We start from the raw sequence: 25,684 nt of genomic DNA, 5'->3' as shown, positions 1-25,684 counted from the left end.
CAACGATTTCCACAACAATGACGGTACGAAACACACACACACGCGCACACACACGCACACACACATATATAAAGAAATCTGTTTCAATATTTAAAAGTCAGAGGTATCCCATCTTTGAAACTTTGGTAAACATCTTTCTTGGCAGTTTTGTATGAATCAGCATATTTGCAGCATTATGTTCAAAATCACACCAGTTACATTTCTGTGCAAATTGTCACTTCTAACATTTTTAGGAAATCATTAACTGTCATCAAATCATGCTTCATTTGTACAAACTACCACCTTTGTAAGATTTTTGAACAATTCATGAACTCTGTCCCATGTTTGTACAAATTAGCAGGTATGTAAGAAAAAAAATCAACTCTTTCACATTTTGAAATGAATCCTATCACATTAGTACTAATCACCAGCATTTTTCACCAGTACTGCAACATTTTTAACAGAACATAACAACAAATCATTACATGTTTTCAACAAATTATTTTTCACATTTTTGTGTAATGGCACGGTGTTTTAAATGACAACATATGTTACCTCTTTCTCTGTCTGTAAATGTGTGTTAGTGGGAAGCCTGGCATTGCAGAGCTTATCATGTCTTACCTTTACCTTGCAGCTCACAGTTCAGATGGTTCAGTTTCCCAGTGATGTCCGTTAAAAATGCCAGGTCAAGAATCCACTCAGTGTCCTCAAGCAGCGAGATGTCCTCCCCTTTGGATTGCATGAACTCTTTGATTTCGGCCAAAAGTGACAAAAAACGCTGCAAAACTGGTCCCCTGCTGATCCATGGGGTTTCTGTGTGTAGTAACAGGTCACTATATTCAGCTGACAGCTCCTCCAGCAGCACCTTCAATGTCCTGGTTGTTTGGCTTTGGAGCCATTTATGATCTTCACGACAGGAGTCATCACATGATCAAATCCAGTCATTTTTGTACATACATATGTCCTGCTGGTGAATGATGCAGTGGTAATGTAGGAATGTTAGGAAGTCTGGATCACCTCTGCATCGTACAATGAAGCCTGCATGCCACCCGTCATGGAGGAGCCCCGTCCATCGTAACTGAAACAAGCTTTTCTAATGGTACATTTTTCTCCACGAAGAAACTTTTCGCCGCGTAGTAGATGTCAAAGCTGCCTTTAAGTCCCGGCTTTTCGTGTCCGTAGTGCGCATACAGTCTATGTGCGCTACCAGGTGGCTAGTTAGCATGGAAGCTTTGTAGCGGCTAACGTAGCGTCTGTCCACATTGTGCCGCTTTGCAGACGTAATAGTCGCCCCGCATATAGGACACACAAATTTATCTTTCACTGTCGTGAAAAAGAACTCTTCCTCCCAGTCATCGTGAAAATAGTGTTTTCTCTTTCACTTCTCTTGTCAAGTTTTGGGGGTAAAAACCACATCAGCTTCCCAAAGTGTCTGCGTCTGGACGCTTCAGCAGAATGACGTGAAGGTTGGACATGCGCAGTGAACTCTGACTCGGACATGGTCAAAGTTCATTTACACTGAAGACATTTTTGTTTTTTAAAAACTATATATAATAAATATTGTAATTTAAAATCTGCATTAATGTAGGTATTTTTGATCTAAAAAGAACAGCAACTATAATTTTTTTTTATAAGGAATTTCATGGTGACTAGTGTTATTTTTAGAACATGTGTTGTGGGCAACTCACATGGTCTCTGCGGGCAACGTGTTGGCTACCCCTGGTCTAGACATTGTTAATGTGGTAAATGACTATTCTAGCAGGAAACAACTGATTTTTTATTTTTATTTTTATTTTTTTTTGCCTTTTTCGGCTTTATTTGATAGGTGCAGCGAGAGACAGACAGGAAAGGAGGGAGAAGAGTTGGGTGAAGACATGCAGCAAGGGGCCGCGGGCAGGAATCAAACCCGGGCCGCGGGGTCGGGAAAGCCCCTGTACATGGGTTGACCGCTTAGCCCATTGAGCTATCCGGGCGCCAGAAACAACTGATTTCTAAAGGAATATCTACATAAGGGTACAAAAGCCTACTTCTAGCAACCATCACTCTTGTGTTCTACTGCTACATTGTGTTAGCTAATCATGTTGAAAGGCTAATTGATGGTGAGAAAACCCTTGTGCAATTATGTTAGCACATGAATAAAAGTGGGAGTTTTCATGGAAAACATGAAATTGTGTGGGTGACCCCAAACTTTTGAATGGTAGTGTAGATACAACCTACTTTGAATGGCGGTTCCAAGTGGACTCTAGCGATCTAGAAAAGTAGTATGATAGCAATAAGTACATATCCGTGGTTTCTCTGTTGTCCATGTGTACAGAATATAATCACAGCTTAACAAATCTATGGGGGTACTGGCATTGAAGTAATTGACAGTTTCTTATCGGGCATCTAAAATCAAAATTTCTTGCTGTATACATGGTGTATCATGTGGACTCCTGTTGATTTTCTTAAGTTTAAAAAATCATGTACATGATCTAAAAGCCTAGTCTGTAAATTCTCTGCCAACACATCCTTTTCTCTCTTTCTGTCTCTGTCTCTCTCTCTCTCTCTCTGTTAGAGCTGCTGTCTCTGAATAGATGTCTGATTAGGAGCAGCTTTGATTAATACCTGTTCTCCCTCACTGGATATTACACATGCAGTTAAATTTCCCACAATGGCTCTCAGTCTCTGTAAATTGCATTTGATGTGCAAATGAACTGTTTCCATCCTCTCCTCCAAATATTTTGCTCACTTTCGCAGCTTTACACACAATAAAAACCACATTATGCACCCCTGCTTTAGCATATAATACTGCTATAAATGCAGAGGACATGTTGGCATGCATGTACACTTAAACAGAAATTGTCTGTCAGGGTCCATAATGCAATGTCCCAGTGTCCTTGGACTTTACTGCATGTAAATGGCTATAATCAATAGCCTGGCAGCAGACTATCATTTACAAGCAACCACAGTCTATGGATGGAGCATGTCAACGTTTGATTCCCAACTTCCTGGTAAAAATAGGAGATGATCTGCTAATAGCTGTCAGGTAGACTTTACAATGACCTTTCAGGAATGCTGTCTGAAAGTTACACAACTACTAGGCTGAAAAAGACTGCTGCGGTGGTTTGTATCAGTACAAAGTCTGCTTTTTGTCTTGTTTAGCTTGTTTTTTTCTTTTTCTTTTTTTTTGCTTTTTGAAGTGTGTATTAATTTATACAGCAGACATGAAGCAAGATTAGCCTTGGATGAATATATTATATGTTATATTGACTCTATTTTGGTCTTCCTTGGTCTCTAACTCCATGTGACTGAAACAGGGTCCTGCTGAGGCTGGAAACAAGGTTGAGGAGAGCGGTTGGACTAAATCGAAATAGTAAAATTCCTGGCTGCAAAACCAAAACAATAAACACTGTAAACACACTAAAACATGCCATAGAGCTGAGACAAAGAGCAGATGTGGCAATTCTGTAACTTGATTTGTCACCACAAATGAACCCTTCCATATTTGGATGATGTTCATTTTGTCGTTAATTATCATAGGATAACGTTATTTTTTATACCAACAAATCAAAGTAAAGATGGTTTTTACCTTAGCTGACATGTTTCGACTGCAACTGCAGTCTTCTTCAGAGCGTCATCTGACGTGTGCTGACGTGTGCTTTTTTATCAGGTGACCGGTCTGACAGATCTGTCAGAATCTGTCAGATAGGCCACGCCCCCCGCCGTCCGGTGGTCTCTGGAGGATGGAATCCCAGGTATGCAAGAGGGTGTAGGCGCTTTCCTCCCGGTTCATGGAGCAGCTCGCCCGCTTCCATATACGAGATTCCGTGCACATCTTGCGAGAAAACATACATTGGAGAAACAGGCAGAACATTCAGCACAAGACGAAGAGAACACCAGACAGAATGCGAAAAGGAAACAATCGGACGACTCACAAAAAGAAAAAGAAAAAGCCGAACAAGAAAACAAAAAATCAGCCATCACGGATCACTGCAAAAGAAATAATCATATCATGGACTGGGACAGGGGGAGGATTGTAACATCGGAGACCAACAAGCATAAACGATGGATCAAGGAGGCCATCGAGATCAGGAAGCGGGCGAGCTGCTCCATTAACCGGGACGAGGGGGCCTACACCCTCTAATACCTGGGACTCCATCCTCCAGATGATATAAAATCATTTGGTAATAGCTGAGGCCAACATGGTGTGGGTTTGTGACTGGTAATGTGTGGTGCTCTGGCATTTTTTTGCCACCCTTTGCTATGTTTTTAGGATCTGAGCAGGCAGGGAAGACATGGATGGAACCAATGTGGTCCACCAGCCTATCATCTGCACATTTCTGCTCCTATTTATTTTCTTTGTATTTTAAGTCACATAACGATAGACATTTTTAAATCATGATTTGAACTGTACAGACATTTCACAGTCAAAGCCTGGATTTGGGAGGTTTTTGCTGAGTTTCAGATTCAGTCTGGTTCATGGATTCATGCTGTTGATGTCAAATTCTGACCCCTCCATCTGGAGCCTCAGCAGAAACGGGATTTCATCATTTCTTCCAGTCTTTTGCTGTTCAGTTTCGGTGAGCCCCAGGCTTCTTTTCTTGGCCAACATGATCTCTTCTGTCGTTCCAGCCCCTCTGTGCCTCAAGGGGCCAATATGTTGCACATACTGAAATACTTCCTATGAAAAGTGATTATTTTAGTTACCATAACCTTTCATTCTGATGTTAAATGCACATGCACTTACTGGAGTGTTACAAGCTGTCATAACATAACCATCAGGTCAACACTTGACAAAAAAAACACACCACAGCTTAACTTTTAAAAAATAAAACAACTTTTCTTTGATTCTCATTTCAAAACAGATATGCACAGAATGAAAAGTTCCATAAATTCATGCAGACACAGTTTAAATAGATACAAGGCTGTCAAAATGTTAAAATAATTCAACTCTGACTCATGCACATGGACACACACACACACACACACACAAACAGAGCCCCCGAAAACCTTAGCTGGGTCAAAGAGGCAGCAATTAGCGATTTCACAGACCATCACATTAATTAGAATGGAGAATAGGGACACAAACAACACGCACAGTGATGCCCTCACACAGCACAAAAACACATCAGTCACACATGCATATACACAGTGCTGATGAACAGATGTTGGTTGGACACCGCAGGGAAAAAAAGGGTCAAAAATGCTGCATTAGAAGAGAGAGAGAGCAGAACAAATCAGCAGAGACACAGAGAAGGAGGTGAGCGTAATAAAAACTTCGCCCACATTACACACAGGAAGGCACAAAGCTAACCCACTCACTAATGAGGCTCCGTGTTAATTGAGGCTAGTAATTAATCAGTCCTGCTGCTAAATAATCCAATTCCAGCCTCCGTGTCAGTCTGTCATAATATTAGCTTCACAGTCACACACACACACAGTCCGAACACACGCTATAGGAAATTGCACAAGAGCTTACACTGACCTGCAAACAAGTGCACCATTCAACATCTGAAAATATGCTTCACTAATGAATGTTTTACGGTAACTTTAGACTTCTGTTTTTCACCATGAGAAGGAAGTGAAACTGAGTTTGACACATTCAGAAATCCTTGATTTTAGATGAAACAATCTAAAAATACAGATGGCAACTATTATTAGAAATAGGATGGACCATGTCATTCATTTGATATCCAGATTTTTAGAAATTCTAAAAGCTGATGTGATAATATGAGTACTTTGAGAGATTCACTGTAGTTGAAGAAAAGTCCCAGCACAGTGGGATACATTGAGGGGTATGTCAGGCTTTTGCATAACTGGTATTTTCAATTGTTATTTTATAGGCCACATCAGTAAAGTGTGTCCCAATTAAGGAAACATTTATGTCTTCAATATAATTCTTATTGTGACACGATGTGTTTAGCAGAGGATTATTTAGTTCTTTTGTTTCAGGCAGGTCCCAATGCACTGCAGCAAAATGCTAAACACCTATAGAGCAGATTTGAATTGGATACCGATGTGACAAAAATAATTGCCTGCATGTGTCTCAGGCAGTACAAAAAATTTCCAGATAAAATCCCGTGAGAGTCGCTAATGATTCATTTTACACTTTGTCAAAGTTTTCAAAAAACTTTCCTCTGACGCCGTAATAACTTCATGCCACCGTTCATTGTGAGCTGGAAGATTCTGTGCAGATTCAGTACAGCAGAGCACAGTGAGAGGGCTGCTAACAAGAACACTTGTAGAGACATGACAATGCAATTATAATGGTGCATTAATAGTCGCTCTCATAGACCTTAACAAATGAATGCTGAACAATAAAATTCCCCAAAAAATAAATAAATAAAGTGGACTGGGATGCTGGATGAACAATATTGCAGTAACCGCTAACAAAGTCCATTTTAGCAACACACTTGACCCTCCACTTTAACGGAGTGCTTCATTACTTTCCCTCAAGATAATCCTTAAATGTGCCCCAGGATTCAAGCATCCCTACGTAGCATTATCTTGTACAACTTGGGACCATATTACACCTTATGTGCACATTTGTTCACAATTCACAAAAACAGCTTCTTCTCTACCACCATAACTCTGCTAAACAGCTGAGTCATTCTCAGCTAAAATACTGCAGAGTTTTTATTAACTGTCTGTACAATACTGCACCTGTACAATATTTTTGCACTATGAACAATTTTCTTTGTTTACAAGTATCTGAAATGCATCTGTCTGCAATGAAAAACATTCACCTTTATCTGACAATTGTAAAAAATGCAACAAATGTATATAAAACCTTGTCCATACTAATATATTTTGCAAAATTAACACTTTCCTCTATGTTTGCTCCCCTCATTCACATACAGTGTTTTCCTCAAAGATTTTTTTCCCTCAATGCCTATAAAAATATACCTATTTTTTCTTTATTTTTCTGTGTGGATTTGTAAAGTGGAGAGTTTTGGAAACAATGATGTTCCACCTGAATTCATACCTATTGTTGCTGGGGTTTTTTGTTTGTTTGTTTGTTTGAATTTTCATTGTGCGTGTGCGTGCGTGCGTGTGTGTGCGTGTATAATGAATCTGTGCCTGAAGCATTAACAGCAATGGTGGATATACCTCAGTTTCTTTACATCTGTTTGGCTACACAACTTTAAATGCCTATCCGTCTGTTATGCCCAATACTACACTGCATCCTTGGTTTAGAGCCTGCAGAAAGGATGAAATGACAGTTTTCTCTGCTAATTGCTGTATCAGAGATGTAAACTGGCCCAGTATGAATTGTTAATGCATCTGTAGTCATTTTTCTATAGTTGTTTGTATGCAAATGTTTTGTAAAATTACAGTCATACAGTCATTTTTTAATTAATTAATTTATTTATTTTCAAATACAGTAGGAAGATATCCCTCTAGGAAAACATCCATACTAGTCTGGACAAATCTTAATGTATGACCCTAAACTGCCCTATATAAGTAAGCAGATGTGATTGAAAAAGTGCATTGCATTTGAGGGGTAACAGCTGACCAGTTCAATGACTCAATCAATCAGTTAATCATGTAATCAATATTTATTGTCCTCAAGTGGGTAATTTAATTTTTTTTAATCTCCTAACAGAGCAGCCAGCAGAGACTGCATAATGACCAGAGCCTAAAGCATTTCAGTGAAGAAGATGTATTAGAAAGATTCAACATCCTCACAGTCACTGAAGCAAAGTTTAAATCTAACATGATGAGCCGATGGAAGCAATTTAAAGTATCTGAACAAAGGATGATTTGGACCAGCCAGAATATCCTTAACCTTTCACAGAGCAGATATGTAGATTTCAAAAAAGCTGAATGTTTTAATTTCATAGCATATTCTTATAAAACTGTTGTCTGTTGTTGCTTGACAGGTTGTGGTTTTCGTAACACACCACAATACGAAAGGTAGATTCAGTTAAACTGTGATTTTTTTAAAAAGTCAGAAACATTAAATTACTTAAAACTAACATATAATTCAGAATACAGCTTGCTGTCAGTAACTGTCTTATGATATTTATAGTGCTCTAGCTGGGGTCATTTGACAGCCTGTCTACTGTCTAGTTCAGTCTCACTGCCCTCATCTGTCACCAACCTTGTTCCCAACATATGTGATATGTCAATTGGCAGCTATTTTCCATTATTTGAGCTATAGACACTTCAAGGTGATAATATGTCAGCATCGTAGGAGTGTTTCTCTGTGTTTACCCAGTGACTGATCTGTCTGTGGTGGAACCCACCACTCATCCCATGTCAGCAGGGATTGGCTGAAACCTCCTGCGACCCTCTACAGGATAAAACGGCTATAGCTAATGGATGAATGGATAGATGGAATATGTCACCATTGTGTTTACAGATCATTAAGCTCAGTCCCTGTGGTCACAAAAAAAACTATGGTCAATCAGAGAAAAAGAGAATGGAAGATTTTGGTGCTGTGAAGGAAAATTCCACGAGTTATGAAGTTAAAAAAAAAAAAAGAAAAAACTGCGTTTGCCAGACACAAATGCCTCAAAGCTAACCCACAAACTAATGAGGGTCCATGTTAATCGAAGCTGCTAATTAATCAGACAGGCTGCTAAGAAATCCAATTTGTTCCTCTGTTTCAGTCTGTCACAATATTGGCTTTATAGACACATACTCACACAATCACATAGAAAGAAATCCAAAAGCAACATTTTGAACGGCTAAAGAAAACTCTGACCTCTTCCACCCTCATTAATTAAGGATATTCACACTCTTCCTAATGCCAACATACTTAGTGTTGGCATCCCAGGAGAGGACTGGTCAAAGTTAAATCATATCTAGCAGCAGTAAAATGTGTTTGTGTTTAAATTGTTTGTAGAAAATTGTTACTAAATGAGTAAATGTGTCAACGTTCAAATTGTTTTGTATTTTATTCATTCACAAAGTAGCTGTGAAACAACACAACATACAGGTCAGGGAAGCTGCAGCAGTGTTGAGAAAGTGTAGACTTCTTTACACGATAGCACAGAAATCTTTAAATCAAAACAGTTTCTTGCAGTAGAGAATAAATGTTAGTCATGGCACTCTATGTGTTACCTCTGGCAAAGTTCTTGGATATTAGTTCTCGGGAACTTTTGGTGGAAATGCATCTGCGGGCAGAGGGCTGCATGAATCAACCTAAATGGAGTTCAACAATATTTACTTCTGCTAAACACAATGCATTTACCTGTAAGGCTGCTATAGAAAAGAGTATGTGGTATCATTAATCCTTTAGGGGCTGGATAATTTTTCCAGCTGGGATTGGCTCCAGGGGTCTGGAGTCTATCCCAGCTGACTTAGGGTGAAGGCAGGCGACATCCTGGACTGTCACCAGTCTATCACAGGGCTACACATAGAGACACTCACATTCATACCTTTGGTCAATTTAGAATCACCAATTAACCTCAGCATATTTTTTGGACTGTGGGAGGAAGCCGGAGAACCCGGAGAGAACCCACATGCACAGGGAGAACATGCAAACTCCATGCAGAAAGATCCCAGGCTCAGACTGCGATGCGAACCGGGGATCTTCTAGGCCCAACTATAAAGCCAAAATGTATAAACTTGGGTTCTATGGATTAGACACACCACCAGGCCAGAGTGACATTTTAAAAATTCCAGCAGTTCCACCTAATCAGAACCCTGAATAAGCAATGAATGAACAGCTTTATAATAATGACACAACAATGATGCACCTTGTTTAGTCATAACAGTGCTACACAGCCTCCTCACTGAATGTGCCACACTCCAAAAACTGCATCGCATGTGTTTTCTTTTTCATTCTGATACTTGGCTCTAATTGGACAGCCAAGTGAAGGAACAGACAGGAAACATACTGCAGGACAAGATATGATATGTATCACAGGTCCCCAGCTAGAATCCAACCATGAATATTGGCCATGTGGTGTGTGCATGTACTACTGAGTCACTCCTGGATATGTTGTAATAACAGATACAGTGTGATCTCAGTGTGGAAAGGATTAAAAAACTTTAAACAGAGAACAGCAGAATATTTGTCTATTAATCTATATGTACTTCTATGTGCTTCTGACAGAATAGATGCTCTGTTTAAGCTACGCAGGCCCCATGTTTTAATTCTGCACACACTTAAAAGGAAGCATACTGTTATGTTTCAAGTCTATTTTCTCTCCTTTCATATGTGTAATTAGAGTAGTTTGTGTGTAGAGCTTTGAGTGCTGCTAAAACATGGGTGATGCATCCTCAATACTGAACGCCTCCTGTCTAGACAAACACTGAGACTGAAAGCTGTGTCTGAATATGTTTTTATTTCACTGGGTGATGTAGGCTGATGAGCATTGTGCATTTTAAGTATCTGGTCCTTTTGACTCCAGATAGCTGAACAGCAAGACTCAGATTGAATTATTCACTTTTGCTGGGTCCCATTTTTCAATTCTTATTGACCATTTCAGCTGTCTTTTAGTCTCTCTTTTGTCATGAGACCCATGCACCCAGACTTCTCTCATGTTCCACCGCTATCCCAACTCGTAATTAAATCTGACTAAAATGCTCCCCAACTCATAATGATTTTAAAAGCTGTCAACGGCTGCGTGAACACAAAGCACGCTCACATATCTTGCACTTGCAGCTCGCATGACACACTCTACTGTCTACTGTCAACTTCTATATGACTCCCAGAAACTGCATACTGTACTTGGTGCACACGATACTCAAACTGAATTGGAAATACTATGCACGCAGTATATATCTGCAGAGGATGAGCTCACTGAAATACATACAAATGAAGTCTTTAATCACAAGATACTAGAACGCGTGCATACATATTAAAAGAAATGCTGGTCATAAGCTGCAGTGGATTTGGTTGAATTCCCACGCAGAGAAAATTGGACATTGCACAAACAAACACAGACACACACACAAACCTAGAGACAGAGATATTATGCTACACTTCACAAAGTTCCAGTGACAAAAGGAGACAGGTAGATGCATCTGGAAGCTATGTTGTCAACATGGATATTTCATTGTTGTGTGTGTATGTGTGTGCATGTCTGATCATTTGTTCAGGCATCTGCAAGAACGCGTACGAACAACAAAAATGGAGACGCTGCATGGGTGGATCCCATGAACACGAACACACACAGGGGGACTGATGTATAAATACATACACACCAATAATTAATTAGAGCATTTTCCTATTGTGAAACCTGTGCGTGTCTTCTGTCTCTGTCGAAATTGTACTTGTCGCTCTCAATCTCCTTCTCTAACTATGGCCAATCAATAATACAGGAGCCACTCACTGCTTGGCACACAAGTCACACACATACTGCAAGCTGTTATGGTTTTCCTCAAAGTGCCTCTAACTCTGTCAGTCTCAAATAATTCAACTGTCTTCGTAAACTTTTTCGTGGTCTCTTCTGACCTTTTTCTATCTCTTCTCCAACTGACGTATATGTCACTTTTTATTATGTTTAAATAATGTGCCCCTGACGACAGACATTTCTCCGTCTCCTCGTTGACTTGTATAGTACAGTCATTAGCTCTACATTATCTGTCTGTAATGACTTAACATTTGTACAGAGCTGATAAAGTACTAAATGTAGATCAGATTTGTAATCTTAAAATATTTTTCAATAAACCCCCAAACCAGTCACGTTTTTCCTTTATCCATTTTGCCAGTTTTTCCATGCACAAGGTTTTTCCACATGCAAGATTCTGCAGAGTTTAGTTTGACATAAAACACTATGAAACATCCAACTACACTGTTGATATTTTGCATTGTGAGACATAAGCTCTTTCTGCAGCGGACACAGAAGGTTGGTCATGTCAGTAAATTTGTCTTGGATGAGTTGGCAGGCCGACTGACTGGATGAGTGACTGACTAACAGATTGAGGTCAAGTGTGGAGTTCCTTGAAAATTGTTGCCCCTTCGCTGTTTGGCAAACAAAGCTGACTGACAGGCAGTGTGGAAACGAATGAGATGTGTAACTGTTGTTGTTTTTGTTCTGTCCATCCTTGTTGGTGTGGATCTGTTGGCTTCTCCTTGGAATGGATTAAAGTCATTCAGCTCACACATATATGCCATGCACAATCCCACAGGGTGGATAAGTCAGTGTTTTGCCTTCAGGCACAGATTTATGATTTTCACAGAATTCAAGAACTGGGGATCACATTCAAGTAAACACTGACAGTGAGCACTTTATTAGAGAAATTGTGTGTAAACATTTGTGTAAATGTACCACCCGATGACTTATTCTGATAGCGTTTCTTTAATTTTTAGAAAGTTGACACAATACTTTGTTTTGTGTACCATACTACCAGCAGGAGTCACAGAAGTAAGTTCTATAGTGGCTTTGAAGACATAATTAAGTGGACTCTGATCTCCAGGGGTATAGTGCCAACTGCCCAGGAGCCCCAGGCCCAGAGGCCTTCACATCCCTTGTGATATATTGTGGTCGTAAGTGTAAAGTTGTCTTTTATTCCTATTTTAAAATGATTAACAAACAGAAAACCCCAACACAAGGTGGTACATGGTATATATATTATCATGTGGTTGAAGGACAAATGAAGATCAGTCTGAGAATTCACTCCATTATAGGGATGCTATGTGGATGAGAACTCTGTGCTAACAGAAGCATGCTATCATGGTCACACTAACAAGACAAGCTCAAGTTTAAACACTACATTGCTTCCGAAGCATACGAGTGGTGGATCTGGCTGAGAACTCATCACCACGCATGGTCATACAGAAGAAACTGTTCAGTTCCAAACTAGCCACAGCCTAAAGCATACCCTGCTTGATCGTCTGTTCGACTCCAAATGGGAATAGAATTTACAAAATGAACTCAGTACCTTGTTGAAGGAGAGATAAAACATATAACTGAGACCATAAAAATATTAGTAATCAGTGGAAAAGTAGGGTCATTTTCTCATAGACTTCTTTTTGCAACCACAGGAGTCACCGCCTTCTGGCTGTTAGAAGGAATGCATGTTTAAGGCACTTCTGTATTGGTTCATCTGTTAGACCCGGAGGCTATTTTATATACAGTCTATGCTTAGATTATTCACCATCTGTCATAGCATAACAGTGGTTACTAACTAGTTACAGAACATAAGACAGCTCACAGTAGTGGAAATGTTTTGGTAGTATATACTAATATAACTAACTATTAAACAATTTTTGATTAGATTGTCATAATGCTACATGAAAAATGTAAAGATCACCAATGTCATTAAGCTTCATCTTCTGGGGAACAGAACGTCAGCAGAAATATTTATATCAATCTATTCAGTTGTTGACATACTTTAGGTTGGAACAAAATTTTGGACAGACTGTCATGCCTTCCACCTCCAGCTCTAGTTAGTTGGCAGCCTTCACTTCCGCCTCCTTTCCCTTTTCCCTCCTGTGGGTGAGAGTGTGAAAGGTGAACAGGTGCAGGCCATTGGTTGATTACCTGAGAGTGCACACCTGTAGCGGTGAGTGGTCCACCTATCAGCTCATCGTCCTCTCTCCATAAAAGCCTGGTCAGTCCATGACACAATGCTGCACCGTTGAATAACTCTCAGTTAGTCAAACACAGCTGTTCTTTGAATTTTGGTTTCACTCTGTTCTTGCCCCTAACCATGAATTCTCCTCCTCTCGTAGCTGGTCTTCGCTTTGGTATTACGATCTATTAGTTGATCAGTTTAGCCTCTGAAATAATCCCACCGTTTCGGTGTTCGTAGCATAGTTCATGTCCGCACTCTGTGCACGTTGTCCCGGCATCAAGTCCTGGTCAGTTGCTAACAATAATTAATCTTACTCATACAGTTAAGTCTGTCAGATTGTGTATGAGACTGTTTTGATTCTTGTGTAAGTCTAGTTTCTTCTGATGTCTTGTAATTTAGCCTCAGCAGTCGTCGCCCTTGAGTATTGTCTGTCTTTCTGCCCTCTAGTGATCATCACTCCCCTCATTTTCCTGTGTACTTGTGTAAATATAATGTTGTAAATAAATTACGGTTGTATTTAAAGTACTAGCTCGCTGTGTTTCGTTTGTGTGAGCCTCTGACCCGCTCCATAACACAGACCGACATTCACATTCCAGGACTTGCATAAATAACAGACATGTTAAACGTCAGCATGTTAACATGGTGGGAAAAGGACTGTCCTTTCATAAAGAATGATCTCATAGGTCACTGTGCAAGCAGTTTATTATGACAGATTTTTCAGTGAACTTAATAAAGTCGTTTTTCTGCTTAAACTTAACCACATAGAAATGTGAAATAGATGTACTAAATTTCCTGTTGCTGGTAGAGGTACTCATAACTTGGGAAACCATTTGAAGGATAGACAATCTGGACTTGGATTGTACCTCCTGATGTCCCTCCTTAATAATGTGGTTTCTAAAGGAATTACATCATATTGATGTATGGAGGGAGACAAAAGAAACCTGAGGAAATAGTAAGGCATAAAAAAGAAAGGCATATTTGTATATAGAAAAGATGGAAAGTAAAAAGATGAGACAGAGAGGAGAAGAGGCGAATTAAAGACAGAGAAGATCAACAGTAAATGACCCATAACAGAAATCAGGGTTTTTTGTCTTTTATTATTGGAGATATGGACCATAAAAGCTTGACTTTTACAGAAAGCTTTTTTATTTTTTATTTTTTTGAGGAAAGCAAAGCATAGTTTTTGACTTGCATGTAATGACTAAAACAAGGTGTCAGTTAGTATGAGCAGACCACCATTACTGAAACAAGATAGAAGTGTTGTCTGCAGAACCTCCCAACGAGTTGTGTGACACATACAAAGTTCCTGTTGGCGTTCATTAGCAACTAGAGGGATCATTAACTTATGTTCTACACAAATTGTTGAAACGTTCCCCTTATAATCTAGCATCCTAACACTTCTACTTTCTACAGCGACACCTGAAAGAAAAATATAGATAAATCTGTATCTGTGAAATCCAAGCTCAGCACCATCTGCAGCAGAGAATTAATGATGCATGCAAAGCTTACGATCCATATGCTGTTGTATACAAATTGGTCTGTGCTGCTGTAGTACTACACTGCCTTTGATCGTTCTTCCTGATCCTGACATGCTTTGTAGGATACAAATAAACGCAGTCATCTGCTTCCAGACTTGTATAGAAATTCTCAACGGTTGCATAGGGAATTAACACAGCATTAGTATTATGTGCTGAATGGAAGCTCTTGCATTCTAAGTTAACAAGTGAGAGGCCAGCATAACATGCACATCAGTATTGTATTAGATTTTGATGGCAAAGCACAGAAATGACAGACAGAGCAAGAGTGAAAGACAAAAGGTCGAGTAGAGAGGAGGACAACTACGTGAGTGGCAGGGAGGGAGACTGAAAGAGGGCAGATGAGGAAGGATGTAGGCAAGGAGGAGTTTGAATGACAGTCATGGAGGTGAGGAGAGCAGATTAAATGACAGGGTGAGGAAGGTGGAGAAGGAGGAGAGGTAGCTTCTTCTGCCTGCAGCTGAATGAGTGACACAGAGAGGACAAGAGCAGAGCAGCAGAGGAGGAGAACACAAAAGACAAAACACATGCTAGCAGTGTCTGTTGCCGGAGGATTTTAGTTATTAGATCATATAAAACAACACATTAATTACAGCTAAGCCATAATAATTGTCTGTAGAAAATTGCATATTGCAGTTTGCCAGGTTGGGGCAAGCTATGAGTGCATGTTTTGAGAAAATGCCTCAGAAGATTACAGTGACTCTCCTCCTCAGGCAGCTCATTAGGGATCACCTCTGCACTCAAACCTGAGATAAATGTTGTGTGGCTGTAAACTGGCTCAAAGGGAGTTAAATGATGTGTGACATACCATGCAGTCAGAGCCAATTATGCTTGAAAAAAAGGCCGTACATAGTGCCTTGTAGCAGAGTTCTATCCAGTCAAGAGCTGCTGCTATATGTGGAGAAAAGGTTAAAACTATATGATATATGAGCATTTTAATGAGAAGAGAGTGACACAGAAGCATTCTTCATTAAAAAGAGAAAAACTAATAAACGTCATACTGTATATCATAAACTTATTAACATGTTACTCTGAGAAAGGTAATACCAGCATGGCTTAAAAAAGACTGTCCACATTTGTGGGAGCAGCTTATTTCTGTTTTACTATGACAGCAACACTAGTTAAAATGGGTGCAAAGGAGGAACTGAAGTTACAGTCCTAGAGCTACAAAGTCAGTATGAAGAGGAGGTTGGGGTGGATGGATGGGTCCTCAAAATTTGGACTTAACACAGGAGACTAGTGTTCATTTCCCTTTTTAAACTGATATTTCTTACAACCGTGAGCATTCCACAATCTCAACCACATTTTTACAATTCTAACCGTGATGACAAAGGTCTTCTGCTTTAATCCAAACCCTGATATTGTCCTAATCCAATCTAAGTTGCCAAAACCAAATGAAGCAGAGGGAAAATATCAATACTACCCTGCTTGACATCAGGAAGAGATATGAATCAGGTAAGACATATTTTTAGGTCTATATGGATAAGAAGCACATATACATATCACAATCTGTGAAAAGATTATGGTAATCACAAATCCAACAACTCCAAGACAAAAATATACAAACATTTCATAAGTACAACAGTCTAACTTTCCTACCACAATTGCGGTCACAGTACAAATTATTGTATACACAACCCTAGTAATTCTCTCCATATTGCGCTGTCATCTTGCTTACTGGTTTCACAGAAATATTGTATGATTTTCATTAACTCAGACTTCACCTTAAACTCTTACTGTATTTAACCTAGTGTGCTACATTAAATATTAAACTCTTGCAATAGACTGTTTACTTCTCTGTCAGTACTTTCATCTAAAGGGCCTTACAAACAATACATATGATGCTCATTTCACACTAATCCTTCTGTGGTTTGCTTTCCGTCTGAATTTATAGAACAAACATATGATGGAATTAATTGTCAGCTACAACCTTCACTCAAAAACCTTAGATGGATGGATGGATGACAACATGTCACATATGAAACCGTGCAGCGAGATGGATGGGAGCAATGAAGAAAGACATTTCTGGATGGAGAGGCAGTCATTAAACACTTCTGCTAGATTGATCCATCTAAACGTAATCCACTCTGCCAAAAGTATCATATCAGCCACGCTGAGAAATACACCTGGCAGTCATCATTTCCCAGAGGGCCAGCTGGGAGTCTATTAGCTGCTCTGTTCCTTCATGAATGTGTACAGCTGCAGAGTGGGACCATTTTAAAACGAAAATACAGTATATATCTGATTATATGTGTCATATTTCACACAGCGCTTAGGTCGCGTTCTTCTGCAAACATAAGGATATATTTCTTCTGAAGTAAAGAGAACAGGGAAGCCTTTGTTATTTTAAAAATGTCAAGTTACCGTCAAATGCTGATACAGGTTATTTAACCCATTTAGCACCTGACAGTTAAAATTCCTCCATTAAAACATGAACAGCTTAACAACATACAATGATTCCAGTGTGTAACAGTTACACAATAATTCCAGTGCTGGAGATCTCTGCAGAAAAATAGTACCGCAAAGAAACCAATTTTCAGTACAAAAAAAATCTAGCAAATGATCAGCTATCTATAATTTCTATATTATGTTCTAACTTATTGTATATGTGTAGTTTTGGATAGAAAAGAGATAGTGAGCAGTATAAACCACATTATTGAGCAGTTCTTCTCAGGGTTTTTTCTTTACAGTTAAAGCAGCAATGATAGATTTAAACAGCCCGTTCACTGCACAATGCCCCATTAGGTTCACCAGTTAGTCGATACCTTGGTCTGTCTGCTTTTCTGGGTTATAAAGTGGTGGGATTTAAATCAATTATCTGTGTAATTATCTGTATGTGTATTTTCCGTGTGTGTGTCACTATGTACAATAAATTGACCATTACAAATAGTCATTTTATTTTCATAAAATCACAATTATTCTTTTTCTTAGAGCCAGAAATTGAAAAAACTGAAAAAGCAACAGATTTTCACCTTTCCAACAGACTTTAAACTAATCATGTGTGACGTAGGATTCCGTTGTAAAAAAAAAACTACGTAATTCTATGCTTAAAATCATATTTCACTTTATTCTACATTTCATATTCAACAATTTACCAAGAATACATCATTTGAACCATATCTTGTAAAAACATGAATAAAAATCACTGCTCCTCAGCACAACTGAGAAACCATGACTGATGCAGATGTGACCAACAGTCTTATGACAAAACCTCAGGGAATTTGTGTCTGAACTGGGCTTATAATTTTATTTTTAAGTTTTTAAGTAGCCACATTACCTGTTGAAGTTTATTTTCTATTGTCTCTCACACTATCATGGTGACCATGAACCCAAAATATAAAGAGATGAAGAACTTCACCCTAACAGACCCTGAGCTTTTGAAAACACAAACTAGATCTTTAAATGTGAATAGCAATTGACTGACGCCCAAGGCTTCATTTCTAATTGTGCATGCTAAATTGGAACGGCAGACGGTACAAATGAATGTTTTAAAAACACTATTAATTTCTGATGTGTTTGACACTGAGATGACATGTTCTTTTGTTTTAATTTTTACCTCTGAGTACTGAAATCTGCTAACTTTAATTGTAATGTAGTAATATCATATAACAACAGTTTTTTTTTCCTGAGCACCAGTCAAGTCATACTTTATAGTCAACGTATACAATTAGCTGTCATTTCTGATGAAAAATTCTTGCTAACTGCTCATTTAATTGGTGAGCAAAAATCCACTGGAAGGCATAACTGCATGCACACAGGAGAATACAGAGATGTGCAGACACAGGCAAAGCATTCCATTCACACGCGAACAGATGGGAGCACATACAAAAGAAGACACGGCGTCATCGATTCTGGTTAACTATTGTTTAGATGCTAGTTGCCGTTTAATTCTCTCATTCTATTAAGTCTACAGAGAGGCAGAAAAGAGCCATTTAACACTAATCCTCACCAAATAATGCATTCATTTGTGAGCAGAATGGGAGGATTTAACGCCAGCTCACAACCAAACAAGACTGGAGTGAAATGGAAACCAACATGTCTGTGAGCGTGTTGTGACTCCATTAGGGATGAAGACTGAGAGGAAAAATAAAGTGATTATTTCTCAGTCATCTGAAAATGAAACGCATATCAAGAGTCCCATTCAGCTGTTTTTTGTTGGTGCTTCACGGTTCTTCTTAAGAGCTGTTTGTTTGGTGCTTCAGAATGTGCTCTCAAAAATTAGATTGTAGGGCTTTAAAAGTCTTACCATGGTGAAGTGATGGTTCAGTGACTCTTCAGTGTAACAAGGCGATCAGGCCCGTTCTGAAACCTAAGGGCATTTCCAGGGATTCTCAAAACACAGCCTGAGCAAAAATAGCACTGTTTATGTATGGAGTCCTGAAATTTCCATCATTAGCAATATCCACAGCTTTAAAATTCTGAAAATACTATTGAACACAGTGGCAGTTACACCCAACCTTTAATTTTACCTCTGCAGCACTTCATGTAGTGAAGGTTTGATCCCTTTTAAACACCAATAATAAATGAATTTCAGCTTTTTGATAATGATTATTAAACCATGAACCCTTGATTGCATTGACTAAATTTCAGTACAGCATAAAATGTCTAATGTAACTTACATAGTGCACATTCACATTCACTGCAGTCACTGCAAATAAACTGATTAGTTCACATGTCAGAAAGTAACAGACCAGTTATCTAACCAAAATCTACTCCTTGTTTTCATTTTGATTCAACACAGAAAACATGGGGCTTAAATTAAACAAGAATTACATCAGTCCAACATTAATATACAATAGGCATAAAGGAATAGTTTATGATCTGTAATCTGAAGGTAATTGACGTCTATGACAAATAAACATCAGTATCAATCACACAATATGCATTCTGGATAAAACTTCAAATATATCAATCTGACCGGATCGGTCCAATTCAGCAAAAAATAAAAGTGTCTATTAGATGTCAATTTGTTAAGTAAACATCTAAACCAGTCAGCCCTGAGGCCATCCAGTCGCTGGAGAGAAAATGCAACGCAAGGCAGGCTCCAAAACTACAACCACCTTGATTGAACAATATTGTTGTTGCCTACATTGTCAAAAAGTGGAAGCAAGTGGACAAAAATCTAAGTGATGCATTGTGTGGCGTTCACTGGTGATCCATTCTGGTCAGGTTCATCTCACATGAGCCTTTTTGTTACTGTATTCTGGTCAGTCCGTAGTGACGCTACTGTTGAATGTGTTTAAAGCTGCAGTGTTGCAAATCGCTACACATCCCCACAAACGCATACTGTCCAATTTGAAACACTGAATGCACAACTTCATACACTGAATGTCTTGTCATGCATCTTATACAGAAACTGGTTAAACCTCTTAAGACCTGGCGTCCACATATGTGGACATTTTTGTTTCACAAAGAGCATATTGTCAATAATAATAATAATATATTAGATATTATCCAGTTATTGTATTTATTGGTTCCTCCTTATCCCAAATAACTTGAAGAAATCTGAAATGCAAGCCCAACCAAAGCTCTGGTCTTAGGAGACTATAATTACAATGAACAATTATTTTCTTTTTTGATTTGTCATTCAACCTCACAAATTCTCATATACAATGAAGAAAAGCAACAAATTCTCACATATGAGAAACAAACCCAGGCAATGATGCTTGAAATGTGACTGAAACAATTGATGAACTATACAAATAGTTGAACTTTCTTTCCACTGAGTAATCAACTAATTAAATTAAATTCAATTTTATTTATATAGCGCCAACTACAAGTCAAATTGTCTCAAGACGCTTTACAGAACCCATATGCCTGACCCCCAGAGCAGCCCCAAGGAGACAGTGGCAAGGAAAACACCCTTTTAACAGGGAAAAAAACCTCGAGCAGAACCCGGCTCTAATGTGGGGGGACCCATCTGCCTGCTGGCCGGGCGGGTTGAGAGGAACAGAAGAAGTAGAGAGGTAGAGATAGAGGGGTAGAGAGGTAGAGGGGTAGGGATGGGAGAAGAGGGGGGTGGGAAACAAGGAACATATAACATACAGTTGGATACATGTATGATAAGCTAGATGATACATACAAAGTACAAGCTAACATTGAAATTGATTCATAATGTACTGTTATGATGTATGATTGGCATTAAATATACTACATATATAGCTAGTGTTATGGTCTCTGCTCCTGTTCCCTGTTCTTCACCGTCCTTCTCCCTTCTTTCTCCCTCCTTTTCTCCTGTCATCTGTCTCTCCCTATTCTTACTCTCTCTCTCCTTGTCTTGTATCTCTGGCTCCCTGTCTGTCTGCATGTCTCCCTCTCTCCTGTGTCTCTCCTTCCTGAATGTTCCCACTGCCTGCAGTCTGATTGCAGCAATGTGAATCAGCTGTCATAATTAGCTCACTCCAGTCACCTGTTTGCAATTCCACCTCCCAGTATTTAAGCCAGCTCTGTCATTTAATCTCTGTTGGATCATAGACTCACATCTCCACATGGACTCTGTTTCCCCACTTTATGTTTCCTCCCCTCCTGGATTTCCCCCACATGGACTCAGTTCTCCTTCTGGATTCTCACCTGCCCTGCTTCAGTCTCCAGCCTGCCATTAGCCCCATCAGGACTTTTGTCACCCTCATTTCTGGATAACTGCCGTTCCCCTCTGTCTTCAGCTTTCTGTCTGCCACTCTTGTTTCCCTGCCAGCTCCCAGATTCCCCGTGTCTGCCTACCTTATCTGTATCAACTGTAGATGTTTCAGAGAGCTACTGGGACAACCTGATAGTAAGGAATTGCAATAGTCAAGCCTGGAAGTAACAAATGCATGGACTAGTTTTTCTGCATCACTCTAGGACAGGATGTTCCTGATTTTCACAATATTTCTCAGGTGGAAAAAGGAAGTCCTACAAATTTCAGAGTCCAGTGCTGTCCACTAATCATTACAGCTCGAAACTGGTCATGCAATACAGCGAGGTATGTCATTGTCTGTTGCCAAATGATGTCCAGCTAACATAACATTTGGTTCTTACAAGTATAAATACACACACAGATAGAGACACAAGTTTTTATATATATATATATATATATATATATATATATATATATATATATATATATATATATATATATATATCTTTTAGTGAATATTTACATCCTAGAGTTGAAAAAAGAAGACTCAGCTGAAGTTAAATTAGCATCTCTATCAAGAGAAAACTAGAATAGATACCTATAACTTTATCAGATGTAATTATAGTCACAGCAGAAACTTTAAGAAGCTCAGTGTCAGTATTGAAATGTTCGATTTTCTTGTTGTTTTTTCCAAACTTGAACAGGCAGCCAGAGATGTACAGTATACTACAGGTAATATGGCTGACACTGATGGAGTGACTGTGTCTGGTACTCTAACAAACCTGCATTAGATCGAGGTGGAGATGATAGAAAATGATGGATAGCTCACAGAACAGGGGAGTGACACGGAGGAGGGGATCTGAGGTGAAGCGAGACAGAATAGAGATGGAGATGCAGATTTCAGGTGACAGATGAAGAGAACAGCTTCTAATGCTATTTTTAAGCCCATGACTCTAGCATGTTTCAGTGTGATATATCACACCATCTGGCTGTTAAAGGCTGAGGTAAACAATTGATCCTTTGCTACACTCTATACTCCCCCAACAGCAATGATCCAATCACAGATTAGGGACTGGAACTATACATAACAAACCTGTCACACTGTGGATTTTTCTGCATGCTGAACTGGTGTTCATGGGGTTGTAGTAAAGTCAGTAGTTGGCATTTAAAGAGAGAGGGGGAGGCGCTTTAAAACCAGAAACAAAAGAACAAATGCCTAAAGAAGGAATTAATCCAATGGGCCCTTGGTTATCTTCAGAGTAATTTCACTACCTCTATTTATAAGCTGTCATCTTGATTACTATCACTTGTAGATTTTTACATTATCTTTCATATCGAAGAGAAAAAATATGTTATAAAATTGATGGTTTTAGACTTATCTTACCATGAAATGGCATTTTTCATAAGTTTATAAGGGGAAATTTTGGGAATCTGGCTATATCAAAACCATGATGGTGTGATACTGTATGACTTAGAGACTGGGGGGAAAAAATGCTTGATTGTGATTAACTGAAATAAATTCCTTTATTTATTGACTCAATGTGATTGATTCACATAGTGCAGCTCACATAAAGAGGTGGCAAACTCGGTAAATGTTAATATGTATTCACGATATGTCAGTTTCTATTCAGTGATAGACACGAACAGATCTAGATAAGAAAATATCCATGCAGTGTGAGTTCCTCAGTAATTCCAACAGGCGTAATGGTTGTGGACATGGTAAGTGTAAAAACATCAATTTTATAACACATTTTTTTCCTCTTCAATATAAAAGCTAATGCAAAAATCTGCAAGTGATGATAACCAAGATAAGAGCTTAGAAGTAGAGGTAGTGAAATTACCCTGGAAATAGCCAAAGGCTCATTGGATTAATTCCTTCTTTAGGCATTTGCTCGTTTGTTTCTGGTTTTAAAGAGCCACCCCCTTTCTTTTTAAATACCAACTACTTTAAATACTAAAACTACTTTAAATCTGAACACTGGTGCTTTGTTGCAGTGACCAGCAGTTATTCTTGTTGGAAAGGTCAAGCCATGCATTTTCATCTAATATGTGCTACACCTCAAGAAGGGATGTGAATTAGTATGCAAAGTGTGTTCATTGGACTCTAAACAGAGGTGCCTCCAAGGGGGGCTAATAGGGGCCATTTTCACCCTTGAAATCTACTTGGCCATCACTTGACCTATCATGCTATCATTGCGTGGTAGGACAAGTTTATTCACTTAAACTCCAATGTCCAAATTTCAGTAAATACAACTACTGTGTCTGATTACAAGCACCACTGATGGCTGTAAGCGCTATGCGTAGCAGCAATGAGTTGTTCCCAGTCCAGAGAAAGCATATACCATTTGTGCCTTTACATGATGAACACACACACAAAGTAACCTCAACACATTAACATTTTAAATAAGTCAGTCAGAAATTTCAAAATATCCACCAGAAAAGGTGTTTTCTAACAAGTCACTAAGCTATTGTTAGCTGAATTAGATAGTTTGTACAACTCACTGCTAGTGATGGTTACCTCAGCCAGCACAATAATGGTTTATACCTAGAAATTGGAAGTCTGTTTTGTTTTTTCTCTGTCTAGGATCAACAGTCATGAATGTATTAAGAAGAAATGGATACCAGGTACAAAGAGATGCTTTGAATGAAAACTAACCCATCCTTCAGTTAAAATAAAACTCACTTTTCTGGGTGCCAGGGAGTTTTGCAAATATGAAACAGCTGTGTGGATTGAAAATCTGAAAAATAAAATGAGCAGAAACAGATCTTGTTTACAGATGGAGGTGCCCTATTGGGGAAATGCTTTTCGGACCAACAGTAATTTGTTGTTCCAATAATGTGAGTGGCCTCTCAGAAAAAAATGGCTGCAAAGCTGAGTCGCATCAGCAGCTCTCTTAAAGCATCCCCCACCTCATTTTCTCATGTCTATTTAGTCTCATTGACAAATATATTATACAGTTTTGTGGTTAATGGGATGGTTGAGCAAATTTTAGTGCTTCTGTAGAATCAGTGATCAATTTTTTTTTCTATAATTTTTTCTTATCATTATTATTACATTTTCTATATCCAATTTCTAAAAGGAGGGCACACACAGATTCCATGTCCTTTAAGGGAGATGGCAGTTTTCAAACAATATGGAACTTGGATCTCTTCCTTGCTTGGTTCACAGCTGCCCCCGGGCCTGTCTATGTTGTCGCTAAGCCTTTAATCACACAACTGTGTCTTCGCAGCACATATTTGGTCTTTATCTCAACTAATAGCTCCGATTCAAGGCAGCGGAGTGTGTGCTGGGTGTGCAAATTTACATGTGTGCTTCAGGTCTGAGTTCACAGTTGTTGTTTTTTTCTGTATCTTTGTTGTTATCTCTTCACACAGCATTCCAAGGGACTGGATGTGTTTTGCAGAGAATATGCATACAAATTAAAGAGGTGCCACACTCGAACTCTCAGTTATTGAGCTGTAAATCAAATAATATGAGTGTACTGTGATGAAACACAGTGTTGATAGTCATAATAGTGATATTATTTATACAAAATGTATTTTCAATAATTCATTTCTTTGAATGAAAATGGTTCAACATGCCATCTATTGTTTGAAATCAAGATACAGTGACCAACACAGGTATAAATATGATTAGAATTTTCTCTTTGAGTGAGTATTTTACATGTAAATATAACTGAATTCACATCCCAGCCATTGTCTTTAGCTTACGTTTAGGGCAGATTTATCAGTCAACTTTGCAGATGTATAGTCAGGACTTCAGCGGTGCAGAGAAACTGGCTAAGTTACTATTTCATACTTGTTCTGTTGTCTGACAACAGAAACATACAAATATTCATAACAGAACAACTTTGTTGGGAATTCAGCTGTATAAAAACAGTATATATGAGCACAGGGCGCAGGAGAGAAGCTAACAGATGTAAAGAGCTGACAAAAAGTCACATGAATTTAGGTTGCAAGGTGTGGAAGCATAATAATCCACACCCAAACTTTATTTATAAATATATGCTTGCCAACATACATCTCATAAGTGGTCCTCCACCACACTGATGTCTGACTTTATGTCACTCCCCAGCTTTCTATGTAGGCATAAAGACAT

At 38.8% G+C, this 25,684-nt stretch overlaps 1 long non-coding RNA gene across 1 annotated transcript in view; it reads right to left on the bottom strand.

Moving 5' to 3' along the window:
* LOC129347723 (uncharacterized) overlaps window positions 1-1,418 on the bottom strand; it is an 86,304-nt gene extending 84,886 nt beyond the window's left edge. The window contains exon 1 of the long non-coding RNA XR_008599959.1: window positions 601-1,418. This is a non-coding gene — a long non-coding RNA (uncharacterized LOC129347723). The remainder of the gene's footprint in view (window positions 1-600) is intronic.
* Between the last annotated feature and the right edge of the window lie 24,266 nt (window positions 1,419-25,684).

The sequence above is a fragment of the Amphiprion ocellaris genome, chromosome 20 (genome assembly GCF_022539595.1).
Source record: "Amphiprion ocellaris isolate individual 3 ecotype Okinawa chromosome 20, ASM2253959v1, whole genome shotgun sequence".
In the NCBI taxonomy this organism is placed as follows: domain Eukaryota; kingdom Metazoa; phylum Chordata; class Actinopteri; family Pomacentridae; genus Amphiprion; species Amphiprion ocellaris.
Note: the sequence above shows the minus strand (reverse complement) of the source record. Positions and strands in the feature narration are given on the sequence as shown.